This window comes from Gossypium arboreum, chromosome 13 (assembly GCF_025698485.1).
Source record: "Gossypium arboreum isolate Shixiya-1 chromosome 13, ASM2569848v2, whole genome shotgun sequence".
NCBI classification, from domain to species: Eukaryota; Viridiplantae; Streptophyta; class Magnoliopsida; order Malvales; family Malvaceae; genus Gossypium; species Gossypium arboreum.
In genome coordinates this window covers 35591727-35609177 of record NC_069082.1, presented here as the reverse complement: position 1 = coordinate 35609177, position 17451 = coordinate 35591727, and positions in this window count along the sequence as shown.

Below are 17451 nucleotides of genomic sequence, written 5' to 3'. Positions count from 1 at the left end.
AAAATTACAGTTTTGCCCCTAAACTTTCACATATTTACACTTTTACCCCAAAGCTCGTAAATTAAACTTCAGCCTATTTTCTTATGTTTTATGACATGCTGATCATTTTTCCCTTCTATGGTAACATCAAATTGTCGCTCTAACATGTACTTATGACTATTAGGTATTTTTACCGATTCATCCATTTTGCTCGTTTTCACTTAAAACCGAGTAGTACAAGTTGTCTAACATAATTTAAAACCTCATATTCTATCATAAAACACCAAAATACACAAATTTCACCTATGGGTATTTTTCCAAATATGAACTCTAGGTTGAATTATTGCTAGCATAAGCTTAATCGAGCTCTAGGGACTCCAAAACGTAAAATCATTAAAAACGAGGCTAGAACGAACTTACAATCGAGCTTGGAAGCTTGAAAACCCTAGCCATGGTTTCTCCTTGCTATATTCGGCCATGGGGTTGAAGATGAGCAAAATTGGCTTTTAATTTTGTATTTTAATTCATTTTACCCCTAAATGACCAAAATGCCCTTACTACTAAACTTTCCAAAAATTCCATCCATGTCCAATTTTTGTCCATAGACTTAGAAATTGGTAAAATTTCTATTTAAGACCTCCTAATTAATATTTCAAAATAATTTCATACTAGAAACTTCTAGAATGCAAGTTTTACAATTTATTCGATTTAGTCCCTAATTTCAATTTAAGCACTTTATGCATAAAATTTCTTCACGAAATTTTCACACAATCATGAAATCATATCATAGACCTCAAAATAATCATAAAATAATTATTTCTATATCAGATTTTTTGGTCACGAAACCGCTATTCCGACTAGGCCCAAAATCAGGATATTACAACTCTCCCCCTCTTTAGGGATTTTCGTCCCCGAAAATCTTACCAGAAAAGTGGTCTTCACTTTTAATCTCATATTCGGTGCCGAAGAACTTTCACTTTGGTTGTACCTCCAATACATCTCTTTAATTTCTCATATGATCTGAAAGCTTACAGTCTCAACTCTCAACTGTTCTTAAATTTTCAACCGTTCTCAGTTTCCCATGATATCATGACATAAAACTCGGATCTAAACTTGATTAATGGAGATCGGAATTCCAAGAAATCCAACAATCAAAGAGACCTAAAATTTGATGAATCTGATGAGTAGGAATTCATTCAATACAGATATGATTTATAGATCTCGCTAAACATTTAACAATAGGATACATTACATTTTCCTCTTTCTGCTATGGAATTAATTCTGATATGGCCTCAACAATAATCCTTCTCATTTCCATCCCAATATCAACACTGACAAGGATAATTTTGATAGATTCCAATGCTCGGCTTTAACCCCTTTAACAACTCCGATTTTATGTAACATCGAAAGCTCTAAACTATCACATTACCTCACTGTCTTGAAACACATCACAATTCATACAACGGTACATTACTGAAAGTTAGGAAGTCTTTACTCAATGTAGACTAGTCTAGTTCAGACGCTTCGGTTACCAATATTCTCATCTATCCAAACTTTGTCAACATGTACTAAACTTTTCAGCTTTCACAAGACGAAAACCTTATCATTCGTAGTGACTTTAACTAATATCCAACTCTTTCTAATAAATATACACTTCTCGTTAAGACTATTTACTCTTTTATCAGTACAAAAAATGAAATTATATTATCAGACTTGAGAAAAATAATCCTGACATAATTGTCACATGAAATCTTTCAAATAAATAATTCACCATACCGACTGAAACTTGCGCTTTTATCACCTATGCCTTTACTGATGTCAAATCCTTACACAGAAATTAGAAAAAAAATCCCAATACTAAAATCACCACATTACCAACCAAGATCAAATTAGAAGTATAGTCATATTTGACATGATTATCACGAATGAAGAACGATACTTGAACATGAGTCATAATTGACAAATTATAGAACAAAGATAACAAGAAAACCGAATAAAGAAATCCAAGATACGATACTATGCCGAGAATCGAAAACCAAACTCATAGAGAAAATACAGAATACCACGATAATTCTTCAAAGAAAGAAAGTCCAAAAGAAAACATCATTTAATCCCACTGGAATCAAATATAACAAGAACAATATATCTTCCCATACATATATATCAGATGAAGCATCAAGTAGAAGAAACAGAATCATAATATCATATGTATTCTCTCATCAATTCTTATCAGACGAAATGGAATAGAATACCCGATGAAATAGAGCAATATAAATTATAAACTAGTCAGAGTACCAATGTTTTCATCCAACACTAGAATTAGAAGACATTCCCATATAACAAGAATTTCTTCAAAAGATCAATAGCCATAGAAATATTTCTGAGAATGGGTAAACACATAGAACATCTCAAAAGAGATCGCTAAATCTGTCCGGTCATAATCTGTCACACTCGGATAGTTCACATTTCAAATATCATTTCCCCAACTAGTTCGCCATCACAAATTTTATATTAAACCATTCACTAGAGAAGGTCGGTTCGAATAAATTTTGATTTACACTTTTCTCGACCTTGCACCGAGTAATTCGATTTACCAAAGAGAATTTCCTTCTCTAACTCGGACGAAGGCATAATTCCAATAATCTTTATATCAATCCGATACTTTCTTGACTCGACTTTACTTATCAGCTCATTTTCAATCTCGATCATGCTTATAATTATTCTATCACTGAACTCTTTGGGTTCTCAACCGGAAACTTATTCAATACAAATCTCATGAAATTCCATTATAAGTACCACTTCGATAAGGGGGAGGGGTTGTAGGACCTCTGACTCGACTTTCTTATACATACACATATGACACAACTTCCATCATCATAGCAACATCATCAAAATCATGTCATTCATTCAGGCAATGCAACATTCATGTTGGCTTACACAAATTTCCTATTGTCCCATTTAGACAATATACTTATGCATACATTCTATGTTTTCTAGATAGCTTTACTTATCCATTCATTTAATTAAATTAATTCATGCTCATGACATCATATAAGGCCAAACAAACATAGATATTTGCATCACAATCACAACATTCGTTTCGTGCATCATCATGTACATATCATTACAATCATATAATTCAATCCAACAATTTAACATAGATAAGTTCATTTCATTATAATCCTTTATCTTATAAAAATTATATATCATTAGCATTCATCAACATTTGACGTCCAAATCAAGACAAGGACATTTTCATTCGTATCATAATATTATGACTTTTATTCATACCTCTACTACTTTCTATTTATTCCGTTCATCTTATCAAGTAAGCCATATACACTACATCATATAAGCATTAAGCAAATATGGATATTTATCACATATGTATCATAAACTTTTATTCATACTTTTCTGAACCGAGACTTATCATAATCATAATTTTACTCAAATACCTTCACATAACATTGAACATGGTCAGCGCAGCTCGGTTGGAGAGTACCCTGTCTAAATAAGATGGTACTCATATGCGTCGGAAGACATCACACTATCACAGATCAGTGGCATGTATAGCTAAACTTTTACACATGCTAAGTTAGTCCGAGAACCAACTAAACTGCTCTGATACCACCAAATGTAACGGCCCATACCCTAGACCGTCGCCGGAGTCAAACACGAGGTGTTAACAGACTTAATTCATTACTTAAACAGCTCAAACAATTTATTTTTAAAATTTTCAGTCAAGCTAGCAATCTGTGTCACAGTCGCTTAAAAGTTCATATCTCGAGTTCCAAAATTCGAAATCTAATTCCGTAAATTTTCCCTAAAACTAGACTCATATATATATTTACTAATTGTTTTCTAGAATTTTTGGTCTAGAAAATTAGTACAGTTTATTAGTTAAATTCTCCCCTATTTCAGGGTTCGACTGCTCTGACCTTTCTGTATTACGAATCAGATATCTCCATGTACAGAGTTTCAATGAATATGCCGTTTATTTCTAATAAAACTAGACTCAATAAGTAATCTGTACATATAAATCATAACTTATAATTATCTTTTAACAATTTATGGTGAATTTCCAAAGTCAGAACAGGGAATCCGGAAATCGCTCTGGACCTGTTTCACAAAAATTTAAACATCTCATAAAATATAACTCATATATATATTTTGTTCCATCCATATGAAAATAGACTCATAATTTTTCAATTCAATATTTTATTCATCATCTAATTGTATCTCTACTATTTGTAATGATTTTTCAAACTCACATCATTTTGTTGTTTGCGAATCTATTTTATGGTAAATTTTACCTATTTCATGGTTTCCATGGATTAGCTAGCAATTTAGCATACATAACACCAAATATGATCATGATTAGCCATTCCAATGGTTAATCATTACCAAGAATTTCCATACCACTAAATAACCATATCATAAGACCATATATACAAAATGATTATAATGGTATACATGCCATACTCAAAATATACAAGCCATTATGCCAAGATGGTATACGGATAGTGTGAGTGTGCCTCCGACCGTTCCCGATTTCCGAGCTGGCTTGTCAACACTACAAGGAATGAAAAGGAGGGAGTAAGCATAAATGCTTAGTAAGCTCACATGCAAATAGCAAGTAACACAACTATATACGCAAACATAAAACATCATTTGCATAATCATCACCGAGATATTCATATCATATTTTCATTTATCATCTTACCATATTGTTGTTATATCGAGTTTTCAACCTGAGGGTTAAGTACATACCTGTTCAAAGTATTCATTTCACAACACTTACCAATACGTCCCTTTCATCTCAAGTATTCCTCCATTTGAGTAGAATTTTACCCGTTGAACACATCGGAATATAATTCGGATACATGGAAAGTTTGCACATAAGTGCCACATATGTAGCCAAGCTACCATGTAACCCACCCATAAGTGAACTCGGACTCAACTCAACGAGCTCGGGCGTTCGCATCTATAAGTGAACTCGGACTCAACTTAACGAGCTCGGATGCCTAGTTACATCTCTCGAACATGGACTCAACTCAACGAGTTCGGACATTCACATCCATAAGTGAACTCGGACTCAACTCAACGAGTTCGGATGCCCAAATATCCTAGTGACATGTCATTTGTATCCTAATCCATTCCTAGGGTTCAACGGGACCTTTTTCCCAATCATGTGTCTCAACCATCTTCTACGGAATGCCGTTACCGATACTCGGTAGTATTTCACATTTTCCAAGTATATCACATAATTTGACATATTAACAAACAATTATCACAGTATAATATTTCATAATAATTATCATATCATTTAAATAACATTAAAACATTTAAAATAATAACTATGTTACCAACATTTACATATGAACTTACCTCGTATGCGAAAATGGCTACTTTTACCATTTCATCCACAACTTGGTATTTTCCCCATTTTAGCCCGAATTTTAGTTTTCCTTGCTCTATCATTTAAAATATAGTCTAATTAGGACTCACAATATTCAAATTTACCCAAAATCATATTTTGGCAAAATTACAGTTTTGCCCCTAAACTTTCGCATATTTACACTTTTGCCCCAAATCTCGTAAATTAAATTTCAGACTATTTTCTTATGTTTTATGACATGCTGATCATTTTTCCCTTCTATGGTAACATCAAATTCTCCCTCTAACATGTACTTATGACTATTAGGTATTTTTACCGATTAAGCCCTTTTGCTCGTTTCCACTTAAAACCGAGTAGTACAAGTTGTCTAACGTAATTTAAAACCTCATATTCTATCATAAAACACCAAAATACACAAATTTCACCTATGGGTAGTTTTCCAAATATGAACCCTAGGTTGAATTATTGCTAGCATAAGCTTAATCGAGCTAGGGACTCCAAAAGCGTAAAAATCATTAAAACGAGGCTAGAACGGACTTACAATCGAGCTTGGAAGCTTGAAAAACCCTAGCCATGGTTTCTCCTTGCTATATTCGGCCATGGGGTTGAAGATGAGCAAAATTGGCCTTTAATTTTGTATTTTAATTCATTTTACCCCTAAATGACCAAAATGCCCTTACTACTAAACTTTCCAAAAATTCCATCCATGTCCAATTTTTGTCCATAGACTTAGAAATTGGTAAAATTGCTATTTAAGACCTCTTAATTAATATTTCAAAACAATTTCATACTAGAAACTTCTAGAATGCAAGTTTTACAAATTATTTGATTTAGTCCCTAATTTCAATTTAAGCACTTTATGCATAAAATTTCTTCACGAAATTTTCACACAATCATGCAATCATATCATAAACCTCAAAATAATCATAAAATAATTTTTTCTATCTCAGGTTTTGTGGTCACGAAACCGCTATTCCGACTAGGCCCAAAATCAGGATATTACAAATCATATCTCTATCACGTCATTCATTTTGAGTAACTAACATTCATATTGATTTTACACTCACTTTCCAGTTATCTCATTTAAACAAGTGTACTTATACATGTATTTCCATGTTTCCTAGATAATATTACTTATCCATTCATTAAATCAGACAAGTCAAGCACATAATATCATATAAGGGCCAAACAAACATGGATAAGTATATCACAGTCTAAACTTTCATTTTATACATCATCGTATGCATATCATTACAATCATATATATCAGTCCAAGCAATTTAATACATTTACTCAAGTTATACGAGCTTACCAATCATAATCATCCCAACCAATATACATGAATATTCACCTTATCAATATTTTTGATAAGTTACTCAAACACATGCATTTGTTCAAATAAACCGATCATATACATCATGGAATTATCTAGTAATCATAAATAAGCTCATTTCACCATGTACACATTTCATGAATCCTCATTCGTACCTTTCCAAGTTTTAGTTCATCATGACTATACTTTACTTGAATATTTTAGAATCACATTCAACATGGTTGATGTAGTTCGGTTAGAGAGTACCTTTGTCTAAACAAAGTGGCTCTCATACGCGTCGGAAGACATCACACTATCACGGATCGGTGGCATGTATAGATGGACTTCTACACATGCTAGGTTTGTCTGAGAACCTACTTAACCATAGCTCTAATACCACTAAATGTAATGCCCCTCACCCGTATCCAATGCCAGGATAGGGTTTGAGGCGTTACCAGACTTAAACATTCACAACATGCAAAACTGGGCCACAAAATTATCACCAAAAATTAAAGCATCTCGAACACATGCATATCGTCCCTTATATAGGTCTTCGAAACCTATAACATACATTGGGGTGGTTCGGTACTAAACCAAGAACTTTGAAAATCTTTAGGCAACTTATCTAAATTTTCTTACTTCGGAGAGTCACACGCCCATGTGGAATTAGGCCATGTGGTCACATACGTCCGTGTGGCTTGGGACATGCCCGTGTCCTGTGCCCATTGAGCTCTCTATCCATTTGGTCATGAACAAGTTAGGGTCACATGGCCAAGGCACACGCCTATGAGCTTAAGCCCTGTGTCTCACACGGCCTAGATACACACCCATGTTTCTATCCGTGTGGACAATTTCAAGGCTATTTTCCAATCAATTCACATGGCAATTTCATAGCAATTTACATGGCATATTTGAGTAATTATATATCCACAATCAAGACACAAGCATGGCATTCTCACAACAACACATAACATATTACCAACCATGCATGACAAACAAGAATATGCACATCACCAATATCAGACATAACATGAATAGCTGGATTTATAACTCAGAATCATTAGCTCACTAAAGACCAATATATTTGGCCAAATTATAATAACACATGTTATAAAACTAGGTCCCTATACATGCCACTCACTTGATAATTCTAGCATACTTGTTTATACTCTCAAGGTGTTGGCTTGATAATGTGATGCTGCCTCCGAAGATTCTCCAATCCCGAGCTAACCTGACAACACTAAAAGAAATGGCATGGAGGGGGTAAGCTTTATGCTTAGTAAGCTCGCATGAAAATAATAAGCAATTTACTAACATGCTTTCCATTGTAAAACTATCCCAATTGTACATTTACACATGTTCTGGTTAAGTTGTTTTCTTAAGTCACAGTCACTAAAATCATTTATATATGGAGCTACGGAACTTCAAATTAAGATCTCTAAATTTTCCCAGAAACTAGACTCATATATCTCTCTGCCATAAAAATTTCAGAATTTTTGGTCCAGCCAATAAGTACAGTTTATTATTTGAAGTCTCACCTATTTTGCAGTTTGACAACTTCGACCTTTCTTTACTAAAATTTAATTATCTTATAGTACAAGACTCGGATAATGTTCCCATCTCTTTCTCCTGAAATTATACTTGTTAAGGATTTCATTCATATGAATTTTAACTCATAATTATCCTTTTACAATTTCTAGTGATTTTCCAAATTTGAGACAGGGGAGTCTGGAATCACTCCACTCTGTCTCACAAGAATTCAAATATCTCATGATACATGATTCTTTTGCTTTCACCATTTCCTTTATGTGAAACTAGACATATTAAGATTTAATTTCATAATTTATTAACTTCAAAATCAATTTCCAATATTTTTAGCGGATTTTCAAAGTCGGACCAATGTTGTTGTCCAAACCTATTTTGGTACAATATAATGATCATTATCACAAGCTTGTCATAGAAATTATTCTCATAAATATCACTCATTCATTTGCACTTCACAAGTCCATTTCATTTCACATGTCAAACATGTACTCATGAGTTTCGAGTACGTACCTGTGCTATCTCTTAGTAGAACCACTTATGCAAACAGGACAATCATATGCATCATATTAATATCAACTAAATATAGATGAGTTTATCATACCATTTTCTTTATATCACTATGTATGTCATTATCGCTGAATTATTGAATTTCTGATGGACCTTTTCTTTTCCAATTATACACTTGAGGTGTTCGTTTCTTTCTGAGTGGTACACATAAAGTATACCTTTCCTTTTCACATTCGATAGCCAAAGCTATCCCTATTCACTGATCATGTAGCTGGAGTTACCACTTTTCACAAATCAGGTAGTCGAAGCTACTACTTTTCACTGACGAGGTAGCTGAAGCTACCGCTTTTCACTAATCAAGTAGCTGAAGCTACTACTTTCCACTAATCAGGTAGCCGAAGCTACCACTTTTCACTAATCAGGTAGTCGAAGCTACTACTTTTCACTGACGAGGTAGCTGAAGCTACCGCTTTTCACTAATCAAGTAGCTGAAGCTACTACTTTCCACTAATCAGGTAGCCGAAGCTACCACTTTTCACTGATCAGGTAGTCGAAGCTACCACTTTTCACATTGTACACACAAGGCATACATTTTCTTTTCATAATGAGATCAAAAGATTATCCTTTAGGGACAACCTTTATTGCAACATATGCAAGTTCTCATATTCTCGGTAATCACCAATTTCTTTTAAATATCATATCCCATCAAATTTCTATTAACATCAAATTCAATACAATTATAAAAAATTATATTTCATGTATATCAATAATATCATGGATAATAGGCTTATTAAATCACGCAAACTTACCTCGGATCCAGAAATAACAATTTACCATTCTAGTCTATAACCTTGTATTTTCCCGATTTAAGCCCAAATCTCAATTTCCTTGATCTATAATATCACATTTAGCCTACTAATTAGTCACACTATTCATATGGGTCTAAAAATCATATTTTTACAAATTTGTATTTTGACCCCTAAAATTTTGCATATTTACACTTTTGCCCCAAGGTTCAGAAATTAAACTTCTTCCTATTTTCTTATGTTTTATGACATGCTGATCATTTTTCCCTTGTATGGCAACATCAAATTCTCACTCTAACATGTACTTATGAACATTTGGTATTTTTACCGATTATGTCGTTTTACTTGTTTTCACGTAAAATCGCTTAGCAAAAGTTGTTTAACACAATTTCAAGCTTCATATTCTACCATTAAACATCAAAATACATGTATATCATTCATGGGGAAATTTTTAAACATAAATCTTAGCTCAAAATAATAGAAATGAGCAGATCATGTTACCGAGATTTCAAAAATACATAAAACATTAAAAACGGAGCTCAGAATCACTTACTATTAAGCTTGGAAGCTTGGCCAAACCCTAAACATTTATTCTCTTGGTACATTCTGCTGTAGAAAGAAGAAATGGACACATTGGGGGTTTCAAATTTGTCTTTTAATTCATTTTACCCCTAAATGACCAAAATGCCCTTTTTACTATTCTTTCAAAATTTACCCAACCAAGGCCATTTTTGTCCAAAAAGTTATAAAATGGTTTAATTATCATTTAAGGACCTCCCATTTAAAAATTCGTGACAATTAGACACGTCTAACATATAAAACTCAACTTTTGTACTTTTTACAATTTAGTCCTTTTTTCTAAATTGAGTGCCCAAACGTCGAAATTTTCGAACGAAATTTTCACGAAATCATTCCGTGAAATCGCAGACCATAAAACTATAATAAAAATGGAATTTTTCTCATTGGATTTGTGGTCTTGAAACCACTGTTCCGACTAAGCCCAAAATCGGGACGTTACACCTTATTTCACAAAACACAAAATTCACACAACTCAACCAAAACCCATGTTTGGCCGAATTATATATAGGTCTCTAGTAGCCCAAAACTTTCATTTATTTCACATTTCAACCACACAATTTGTACATTTCACAATTTAATCCATATTATACATTTTCATCAAAAATCTCTTTACAAAACATGAAAACCTATCATCAAAAATTCAGATTTCATCTTCAAACACCAAAGAGCACAAACTCATCAATGGAAACTCTTAAAATCTTTAACAGTTTCAAAAATAAAGGTACGGGCTAGCTAGATTGAGCTACAATGATGACAAAAACATAGAAATCACTAAAAACCAAACGAAAATGGACTTACAATTTGATCTTGAAGTAGCCGAAATTTTCAAGCCCTAAATAGCTTTTCTTCATGATTCATTCATCCAAAGATGATGATAAAAGAATAATTTTTATGCTTTGTCTTATTTAATTCATCATTAATTATCAAATTCCAAAAATAACCTTATTATAAAATTATTATAATCAGTTAATGGTTGTCCATAATGGTCCACTCATGCAATCATTGGTCTAATTACCACTTAAGGACCTTAACTTTAAGGTTCATTAGCTATTAGATACTTTTAGCTAATAGAACACAAGTTTTACGCTTTATGAGATTTAGTCCTTTTATCAAATTAACCAACCAATCGATAAAATTAGCTCACGAAATTTTCACACATATCAAATAACATGCTGTAAATACCACAAATAATATTAAAATAATTTTTTGACATCGGATTTGTGGTCCTGAAACCACTATTCTAACTTGTCCAAAAATAGACTGTTACAATTCTCCCCCCTTAAGGATTTTCGTTCCTAAAAATCTTACCAGTGAATAGGTTCGGGTCTTATTTTCTCATAGCAACCTCGGCTTCCCATGTAACTTCTTCACTCCCGTGTCAATGCCATAATACTTTCAGTAATTCGATTCTCTTATTTCTTAGCTCTTTGATCTCACGAGCTAAAATTTGAATTGGTTCTTCACTGTATGATAAATCTGACTAAATTCAACCTCGGTTGGGGAAATGACATGTGAAGGGTCGGATCGGTATCGTCGAAGTATCGACACATGAAACACATTATGTATTTTCTCTAACTTAGATGGTAAAGATAGTCGATATGCTATTGGCCCAACTCGCTCAGTAATCTCATACTGTCCGCTCAATCGTGGACTCAATTTCCCTTTTCTGACCAAACCGCAATATCTTTTTCCATGGCGACACTTTCAAAAAACACTTTATCGCCGATCTAGAATTCAATATCTTTATGTTTCAAATCTGCGTACGATTTCTGTGGATCCGATGCTGCTTTCAAACTATCACTAATTACTTTCACTTTTTCTTCAGTCTCTTTGATCAGATCAACCCCGTGAATCTTATTTTTGCTGAGTTCACTCAGTACAACAATGTTTGACATTTACGACCGTATAAAGCTTCGTTCGGTGCCATCTTTATACTCGGTTGGAAACTATTATTGTAAGCAAATTCAATCAGCAGCAAATATTTCTCCCAGCTAACTTTAAACTCAAGAATGCAACAACGCAACATATCCTCAAGTATTTGAATAACTCATTTAGATTGACCGTCCGTTTGTAGGTGAAATGCAATGCTAAAATGCAGCTTTGAACCCAAAGCTTCTTGCAATTTTTTCCAAAATCGCGAAGTAAATCTTGGATCTCTATCCGAAACAATAAATAGGGAAACACCATTCACATTTTGAAAATATACAACTCAGCTAATTTATCAAGCGAGAAATCTGTACGTACCAGAATGAAATAAGCTAATTTCGTCAATATATCAACAACAACAACCCAAATTTCATCTTTCTTTTTCAGAGATAAGGGCAAACTCGAGACGAAATCCATTGTTACTCTATCCCACTTCTACTCAGGAATCATAATAGGCTGTAATAAACCTGAAGGTACTAGATGCTTAGCTTTGACTTGCTGAAAAATCAAACATTTCAAAACAAATTCTGCGATATCTCGTTTTATGCCGTGCCACCAATAAAGTTGTTTCAAATCGTTATACATTTTCATGCTTTCCAGATGTACTTCGCTTAGAATCTTTCGAATGAGCTTAGAATTTCTTGGTACAGATATTCTATCAAGAAACATCAAATAGCCATCAGGCCCTATTCAAAACTCTGAATTAGAATTCGACTCACACTGAAATTTTTGAGCCTAAAAAATCTGCTGTAGAAATAATGGTCTCGCTTTCAACTCGGCTACTATCAAACCATAGTCAAACAAAGCTAATTGTATGTTCAAACCATGTAAAGAAAATAAGGACTTTCGACTCAAAGCATCAGCAACTAGTTCGCTTTCCTCTGATGATAGTCAATCACTAATTCATAGTCTTTTAGCAATTCTAACCATCTCCATTGTCACCAATTCAAATATTTTTGAGTCATCAGGTATTTCAAGCTTTTGTGGTCGGTATAAATATGGCATTTCTCACCAAACAAGTAATGACGCCAAATCTTCAATGTGAACACTATCACGGCTAACTCTAGATCGTGCATCAGATAATTCTTTTCATGCGGCTTCAACTGCCTCGACGCATAAGCTACAACTTTGCCTTCTTGCATCAAAACACAACCCAGGCCCTTTAACGATGCATTTTAGATAACTACGAATTCTTTACTTGACTCAGGCTAAACTAACACTAGTAGCTCTGTCAATAATGCTTTCAACTGCTCGAAGCTTTGCTGACACTTTTCTGACCACTCATATTTTACATCTTTTTGAAGCAATCATATCATCGGAGTCACAATCATCTAGAAGCCTTTCACAAATCATCTATAATAGCTAGCTAGTCCCAAAAAACTACGGACTTCGGACACATTTCTCGGAGGCTTCCAATCCATAATCGTAGAAATTTTGCTCAAGTCAACTTGGATACCTAATACTGAAACTATATGTCCCAGAAACCCAACCTCTTGTAGCCAAAACTCACATTTGTTGAACTTTGCAAACAATTGTTTATCTGTCAAAGTTTGTAACATGATTTTCAAATGCTCGGCATGCTTAGATTCATCACGAGAGTAAATAAAAATGTCATAAATAAACACAACTACAAATCAGTCTAAGTACGGCCTGAAAATCCGGTTCATCAAGTCCATAAAAAAAGTAGGTGCAATTGATAGTTCGAAAGGCATAACAAGAAATTTGTAGTGTTCGTACCTTGTTCTAAATGTAGTCTTTGGCACATCTGAGTCTTTAACTCACAACTGGTAATAACCCGATCTCAAATCAATTTTTGAAAACACTGTTGCCTCTTTTAACTGATCAAACAAATCATCTATTCGTGGCAATGGGTATTTATTCTTGATGTCACTTTGTTGAGCTGTCGATAGTCTATACACATTCTCATCGCGCCATCTTTCTTTTTCACAAATAACACTAGTGCACCCCAAGGAGAGAAACTCGATCTAGCAAAAACCTCTATCTGTCAACTCTTGCAACTGAACTTTCAATTCTTTTAACTCTGTCGGATCCATTCTGTATAGAGCTACCGATATCGGCATTATTCCCGGTACTAATTCAATACCAAACTCAACCTCTTTGATAGGTGGTAAACCAGGTAAATCTTCGGGAAATACATCTCGATACTCGCACATAACTAGTACTAATTCAATCTCTATTCCTGTCACTTTCGTATCAAGTACATAAGCAAGATAAGCTTCATATCTCTTTCTCACAAATCTCTAAGCTAACATAGACGAGATACAACTGGAAAACTATTCAAATCATTAGATTCAATTCTAATAGTCTCATTATTATAAAATTTCAGTTCAATTGTCTTTCATCTATAATTCACTATAGCATCACGCATCGTTAGCCAATCCATACCCAAAATCACATTAAATTCATCGAATGGCAACAACATCAGATTAGCCAGAAAATAGAAATCCTGATTCATTAATAGACAATTCTTGCAGACTTTGTCAACCCAAACACATTTGACTAAGGGGTTTGTGTAACACCCCGTACCCGAGTCCGTTACCGGAGTCGAATACAAGGTGCACACAGACTTAACTTAATTGTTTTCACATCCATAAAAAATTTCCGACAAAATCAAGTTCTTGCATCACTGTCGCCTTAAAAATCATATCTGGAGTTTCAAAACTCAAAAATCAGTTTCGTAATTTTTCCCTCAAACTAGACTCATATGTCCATCTACATATTTTTTTCTAGAATTTTTTGTCCAGCCAATTAGTACAGTTTATTAGTTAAAGTCTCCCATGTTACAGGGGTCGACTACACTGACCTTCGTGCGTTACAACTTGAATATCTCCCTGTTCAGGGCTTAAATACTGATGCCATTTCTCCCCGTTTATCTCTATAGAAACTAGACTCAAAAAATATTGAAGAGTTTAAAATAAATACAAATAAATTTATTATAAAAGATAAATACTAATGATAATTATGTTAAAAGCTATTAATTACAACTATTAAACATTAATAAATATAATAATATCGAATTTGGAATTGAAACTTAATATCCTAAATCTGAATGCAAAACTCAAAACTTAAACCACAAGCATGAATAAGAAACAAAATAATTATAATTAACATTTAAATAAATTAAAAGTACTTTAACATTTTTAATAGATACTTAACGACTATAGTAATATATAAAATTGAATTAAATAAATTATAAATTAATATTCAAAACTACATTGATTTGGTTAGAAACAATCTATATTATGATGAAAAATATTAGTGTTAGTATTTTAAAATTAGAATATGGTTTATTTTAATATAGAATAATATAAAAAAATTGTTTCACATGTTAAATTTAAATTAATATTTATGTAAAAATTAACTACAAGCTTTTGATGTAACTATATTTATTGCCAAAGTACTAGCAAAAGTACTAGCAAAATCCTATAAACATTATTCTAATAATTAAATGATATATAATCTTATAACAGCATTTAAAATATAACCAAAACAATTTTATTAAATAAAATATATTAGTAATTAAAAACACATTAATAGATGAAAATAAATACTAAACAATATTGATGGATTAGGATGGATATTAATAATAAATAAATCCTTAATATTTGAAATTTTAGCTAAAAAGAAATACTGAATTGAATAAGAAAACAAGAAAACACTAGATGTGTAAATAGCCCAAAACAAGTAATCTAATTTAAGGTAAATTACACCAACAGTCACTACACTTTGGTTTCAATAGAAAAACAATCATTCAACTTTTAACTTAGTCACTAAACTTTAGAAAAATAGCAAATCAATCACAGTAAACATTTTCCATTAGAGCCGTAACGGAGATGCTGGTGTGGCACGTTAACTACTCACGTTAGGCGTTAACTAGCCATGGTGGAAACCTAATTTAATAACCCTAGCTACTGGAAGAAGAAGAAGCAAAAAAGAAGAAATGGAGATATCACTATTGATTTGAGTTTTCTCTTTCATTTTCTCTGTTGATTTTCTCGAGATCCAAACACTGAAGAGTTTAGCCCTCCACTACTTCTTCACCATCGTCACCTTCGCTACCACTACCACTCCTTTCTCACTTAATCCTGGTGCTTCCCTCTATTTTTGCTCTAAATCCATATCCAAATCATCCTCGCCGTCCATTTTTCCCACAATCTTCTTCATTGTTTTTTTTTCTCTAAGTCTTTTTTATTATCAATGGCAGTCTCTACACCATCTCTAGTCTCTTACCTTATAAGTCTATTTTCCTCCAAAAAACCCAATTTAACCTTTTTTCTCCCTCCAAAAAGCCATTAACAATTTTCTCCATGGCTCTTAAAAAAAGGTACCCCCTGTTTGGTTCCCAAGAAAAAAATGAAACAAAATTTTCCATCAATTCTTTTTCATTTGCTTTTATTTATTCATTTTCAGGTAAACAAATACAACCCATAATGTGAAAAATAATGGTTTAGAGCAGAGATTTTTTTACGAATGAAGTGAAGAAATAGAAGTGATTGTCTTTAAGAAACTTGAGAAGAGAAAAGTTCTGAGCAACTTCGAAAAAGCTGGGCTTTGAATGAAGGCAGAGGAGCTTGGTTTCATCCTTTAATTGATAGAGAAACTCAACTTTTTCAATAAAGTGAAGGATCTTGGTTTGCTTTAGCTTCTGCTGCATTGTTGGCTTTAGTGGCGGCATTGGCAGCCGTTGTGATTATACCGGATGATTCGGTGGGTTTAGTGGTACTTCAAGTGGTGGTGGCTAAAGCACTTGTCATCGGTGCTGTTGGTTTGTTTGTGGGGTCGGTTGTATTGGGTCGTTGGAGAGTTTGAAAGGGATTTTACAGTCTCTTCTCTTCTTCTACTACTTCTTCTCTTATTTTTCTACTACCCAACTAGGGTTCTTAACTTTGGTGGGCTTCCACTGTAGCCATGTCCAACGTGGCAAGTTAACTGGCAACGTCACTTGTTCTATTAGGCCTATAACCGAAAACGTTAGTGGGTAACGATTTTCCGCTTTTCAATAACATTAGTGACTGGTTTGTTATTTTTCTAAAGTTTAGTGATTGAGTTGAAAGTTGAGTGATTGTTTTATTATTAGAACCAAAGTTCAATGACTGTTGGTGTACTTTGCCCTTTAGTTTAATATATAAGGTAAAAATTAGGGTAGCTAAATACATGCTCTTTCCATCTTTTGCACCGCATATGGAAAAAAATTTCCTAAATTTTCTAAGCTTTTTCCTTATCTTCTCCATCATATTTCTTAGAAAATTTTTCAAAAAAAAATTTCATGCTTTCAAGTTCTATTGTTATGATATTATTATGGGATATTATCTTTTAGCAATATGATTCCTAATAGGATATTATAGGATATTATTATGGGATATTATCTTAAGGTCTAT